Consider the following 6,000-nt stretch of genomic DNA (forward strand, 5'->3'; position numbering starts at 1 on the left):
TGTGATGTCTTACTCAGTTCTGCAGGTTGTGGGTCTCCCAGAACTTTCGTCACTATTGACATTTTTCAGCCATCTTGGAAACGTCTGAACCACTTGTACACTTGTGTACAGCTCATACACTCCTCTCCATACACTTTCTGCAACTTTGCATAGACCTCTGAGCAGGTATCGCCAGGACAACTTTCTCTGTCATGGTCAATGCAATGATCACACACTACACACCTTCCTTCCAAGCACTGCTGTAAACAGTGGAAGTGAGCTAGAATGCTAACACTTAGTACACATGCACAGCAGAGTTTAAAGTAAATCTTTGCCAAGCGGCTTTACTCTAATTGCTTTAGCTTCATTACTATGGCAACAGTCTGGATATTTATTGATCAGACCTTGTACTTTTAAAGTACAAAAGTTTTTTGCTGTTTATCTAGTGACTGATCCAAAACATAGATGAGTTACCAATAAACCAATTTTGCAACCATTTTTATATTTTAAGGCACTGAGCTGGCAGAATCATTACTACAGCAAGCAAAATGTTTTGCAACATTTCTTCTGGCATTTTGTGTTCTGAGTTCAAACCCTGATGATGTCAACTTTGCTTTCTATTCCTTAGGGGTTAATGAAATATCATACAAGTGAAGTACTGAGTTCAATGTAACTGACTTGTTCCTTCTCTTCAAAATAGCTGGTTTTGGACCCTGGAATGGATTAGCATCCCATTCAGGGAGAATGTTGTGATCTCAATCACTTATATGCCATGGAAACTGGGTAACTGGCCTTAGGAGTCCTAGGGTTCAATAATAATTTTATAAAAATGTATCTTAGGTGTAGCTGTGTGGTATGAAATTTGCTTCCCAACCACATGGTTCTGGGTTCAGTCCCATTGCATGACTCCTTGGGCAAGTGTCTTCTATTATAGCTTCAGGCTGACCAGAGCTTTGTGAGTGGATTTGGTAGAGAAACTGAAAGAAACCCATCATGTGTGTGTGTGTGTGTATGTATATATATGTGTATGTATATATATATATATACATATACATACATATATATATATATGTATATATACATACATACATACATATATATATATATATATATATATATATATATATATATATATATATATGCATATATTTTTTTTTCTCTGGTTTCAGCTCAGAGCTGCGGCCATGCTGATGCACAGCCTTTTGTGCTACACTGTTATTATGAAGAGCCTCGTCTAATATGTGGCACTGGGTGAAGAATGGAGTTTGATATAGCTACTCTCATTTGCACCTCTTGCCATGAGGTAGGTTCATCTGGGACTCTCGACAGGAAGATGTCCAGCTTTGATTTAAAAACCGCTATATCTACTTTGTGCCAGTTCCTCAGACTCTTTGGGAGAATATTAAAAAGCTGTGGGCCCTTGAAACCCAGGCTGTTGCAGAAGCTGGTCCTGAAGCATGATGGCATTGCTGGGATCTTTGGCACTATGCAGTGTCGTCCCATTCTAGCATTGGTGTAGCTTACAATGCCAAAATTTGGCACAATTCCTTCCAGGATCTTCCAGACATATATTACTGCATACCTCTCCCGTCTCCTTTCCAGGGAGTAGAGTCTTAGCTGTTTCAACCTTTCCCAGTAGCTGAGCTGTTGCAAAGAAACGATCTTCTTTGTGAATCTTCTCTGGATTGCTTCAAGGTCCGCTGTTAATTTTACACTGGTGGGTGACCATAGCTGTGAGCAGTAATCCAGGTGGCTGAGGACGAATGTCCGCCAGAGGACCATCATGGTTTCCTTATCTCTGGTTCTGAATGTTCTTAGGATCCACCCAGCCAGTTGTCTGCACTTTGTTGCCATCCTGGTAATGTGCACTTGGAAAGAGGTATCATCACTCATGTCGATACCCAGGTCCCTCACAGACTTAGGCTCTGGGATTGAAATTCCCTATGGACCGGTGTATCCTGTAAGTTTAATATTCAGTTTTGGATGCTGGTAGCGCAGGGCCTGGAATTTTTCAGCATTAAACTGCATATTATTATCCTCAGCCCATCTGTAGATTGAGCCCAACTCCTGCTGCAGGCGTGCAACATCGCTGGGGTTCTGTATTTTCTGCAAGACTTTCGTATCGTTTGCATAGCTGGCCAGAGTGGCTATCCAGGCATTTGAGGGCATATCTGAGAGGGCCACTATTAAAAGCAGTGGTCCCAAGACAGTGCCCTGTGGAACACCACTCACTATTTGTGTATTCATAGAGGTGGCTCCATTAACCACTACTGCCTGACTCCTATCTTTCAGGAAGTCATGTAACCACACTCCAAGTTTTCCAGCTATGCCGAGGTCACGCAGTTTGTGGCATATCATACCATGATCCACCTTGTCAAAAGCTTTTGCAAAATCAAGGTAGATTACGTCCACATTTGATTTGTTGAGTAACTGCCTCAACACCCAGTCATAATGTTGTAAGAGCTGGGTCAGGCAGCTCCTACCTGGTCGAAAACCATGCTGGGTATCACTCAGCAAGTTATTTTCCTCAAGGAATGCGATTAGTTTCTTTCTGACTATCCGTTCCATGACTTTGCTGATGTGTGAAGTCAGAGAGATAGGCCTATAGTTTTTGGCATCTGCTCTACTTCCCCCTTTATGTATTGGGCATATTATTCCCTCCTTCAACTTGCTTGGCAGTTTGCCATTCGCAAGAAAGCTTACACACTTTGAGGAGGATGGCTGGGAAACCATCTGGACCAGCAGCTGAGTTTGTGTCCACTTCATCTATGGCTAGTAGGACATCTTTTAAGCTAATGTCAATACATTCTATTATAACCGCCTCACTGGTTATAGGTGAGGCAGCAAAGAAGTCCACTGGTTCGTTCACTTGTCTGTGTTCCAACGGGATGGTAAAGACACTTTTGAACTGGTCATTCAGCATCTCACTGATCTTAGTTGAACTGTCTGTGAGGGAGCCATCCTTTTGGAGGAGGGGTCCTATCTTGTATTGCATTGAGACTGATTCTTTCGCGTAATGAAAGAAGGCCTTTGGGTTTGATTTAATAATTTTTATAACCCAGGCTTCTTTGTCTGCTTTCTCCTTCACATAGGATTGTTGCAGCCTTTTTTTGATCTCCATCAGTGTTGTTTTTAGGCAGGACGTTTCACTACTTTTGGGATGTTGGTTGAGACAATTTGCAACCTTCGTCTGTCATCTCATGAGGATCTTCCTGTCTCTTGGAATCTTGCTCCTACTTGTTTTGGCCTTGTGCTCTGGGACATATTTCTGGCATACGGCTTGCACAGAAGACATGAAACATTCTAGTTTCATGTCAATGTCCGGTGTGGAGAGACATTCCGGCCAGTCCTCTCTGAGGATCTCTTTTTGGATTGATTTCCAATCTGCTTTGTGGAAGTTCAGATTGGAGAGATTTCGGGTGCTTCCTTTAGGCTGTATGTCTCTGGTTACTTTTGGCCCAAACATAGACAGCTCTATTATGTTGTGATCCGAAACTGATGTCGGTGTCACTTTCACATCATGAATGATGTCCATATTGTTCGTGAAGCAGAGATCCATATATACATACATATATATATATATATATATATATATATATATATATATATATATATATATATATATATATACACACACACACACACACACATATACATATATATATATATATACATACATACAATATGTGTATATGATTTTGTGTCCATGTTTGTTCCACCACCACTTGACACCAAGTGTTGGTGTGTTTATATTCCTGTAACTTAGCAGTTTGGCAAAAGAGACTGATACAATAAGTACCAAGCTTTAAAAAATAAAGAAGCACTGGGGTCTATTCACTTGACTAGAATGCTTCATGGTGGTTTCCCCAAATGGTCACTGCCTAATAACTGAAACAAGCAAAAGATAAGTGATAAAAGATAAAGACGGATTACATATCATGCATTCTCATAGGAAAGTCACTGGTTTAAAGCCACCAGAACAAATCACGAAAAGTTACTCTTTAACTCATTCTTGTCTTTTGTTATTGGACTGTAGTCATACTGGAGCACTGCCTTAGTCGAACAAACTGATATCAGTATTTATTTCAAGCCTGGCACTTACTCTATCATTCTCTTTCACCAAACTGCTCGATTACAGGGATATAAACAAACCCACTCCAGCTATCAAGTAGTGGGGGACAAACATAAACACAAGATATGTATGTGCACACAAACACACACACAATAGGCCTCTTTGAATTTCTGGTTACTTAATTCATTCACAGAGCTTTAGTTCATTTGGAGCTATAGTAGAAGACACTGAGAATTGTCCAAAGTGCAACACAGTGGGACTGAACTCAAAACTATGTGATTTGGACGGAAACTACTTAACCAGGCAAAAATTCATGCATCCCTTTTTTGTTGGGGTGGGGATTTGAAATGGATAATGAAATTGCTCTACATTGCCTTAACACTTCAAGCAAGTTCTCTCTATTTTCTGATATTGGTTTCTTTGGTCTAGACATAAGATCAATTCTCATAAAGAATAGTATTCAATATATTACTATGATAGTATTTGATTTTATCATGGGAGACTTGAATTCAGAAAGGAGAGATATATTTAAATATCGGTTTTAAATTTTGGCACAAAGCCAGCAATTTCAGGGGTGGGGCTCAGTCAATTACATCAGCCCCAGTGCTCAACTAGTACTTATTTTATTGACCCTGAAAGGATGAAGAGCAAAAGTTGACCCTCGCAGTATTTGAACCCAAAACATGGAGGCAGATGAAATGTCACTAAGCATTTTGTCCTGTGTGCTAATGATTGTCAGCTTGCTGCCTTCAATATATATCTAAATATTGCTAGTTATTTTATTTTCATCTTTTAATTAAGAGTGGGTAATACCTAAGACTCTTTACAAGGCCTCTGGGACTGTTAGAAGGAAGGGAGGAAGGTATTCTTAAACTACAGACCTGGCCTTAAAGCGTGCACTCTCTTAGTGGTACTTAATGTTCCAGGTAAGGCAAGGTGTTAAACCAGATGATAGAGTAATTCTACCACCCAGTAGGCTATGGCAGGATTTGAACTTAGAATGCAAAAAGCCAAAAGAAATACTGTTAGGTATTCAGTTCAATATTCTTGTAGATTATTACAGATTTTAGTTAACTGCCAATGCAGTAAACTAAAATTTGTAATAATCACATCTAATATTGGTTTTAAATTTTTGGCACAAGGCCAGCAATTTAAAGGGGGTAGTTAAGTTAGTTATATTGAACCCCAGTATTTTGCAGTGTCCCAATAATGATTCTACAGTTCACAACCTTAATCATGCCTAATATTAATTTTTAATCAGTTATTGAGATACCCTAATTTATAGATAAAAACATAATATTGAGATTAATAAACTGGATTAAGATATCACTAATCTTCATTTCCATACATCAATAAAAAATCTCACATCAGCCGTCAGAGTGTTTATCTAAATCAGCACTTTATTCTCTTATTATCAGTTATTTCATGATATTAAATTGCATAGAAATGGTCATGTGATAATGTAAAGTTGGTTTCAAATTTTGACACATGGAGTGGGTAAGTCAATTACATCGACCCTAGCCAGGGAAGGGGTAAATTGATTACATTGACCCTAGTGTTCAACCGGTACTTGATTTTATTGACCTTGAAAGGATGAAAGGCAAAGACAACTTTGGTGGAATTTGAACTCAGAACACAAAATGCATACCGCTATTTTTTTTGCCCGGCATGTTAATGGTTCTGCCAGCTCGCTGCCTTATGTGTTTATGCGATTAGGTAATTAATGTCAAATGAAAGTACTCATGATTGTTGCATAGTTGTGTCAATATAGTGATGACTTATGGCAGTAATAGTGACATTGATATTGTCAACTGTGATGATGACATTGGTTGGTGCTGAGGACAATGATGATGCTAACAGTGATAGGGATTCACAAGATCAAATTGACAAATAAAATTGGGATTGCAACAATTAACCCTCCCACCCCCCAAATAATAAAAAAAGAAAAG

The sequence above is a fragment of the Octopus sinensis genome, linkage group LG2, assembly GCF_006345805.1.
Source record: "Octopus sinensis linkage group LG2, ASM634580v1, whole genome shotgun sequence".
NCBI lineage: Eukaryota > Metazoa > Mollusca > Cephalopoda > Octopoda > Octopodidae > Octopus > Octopus sinensis.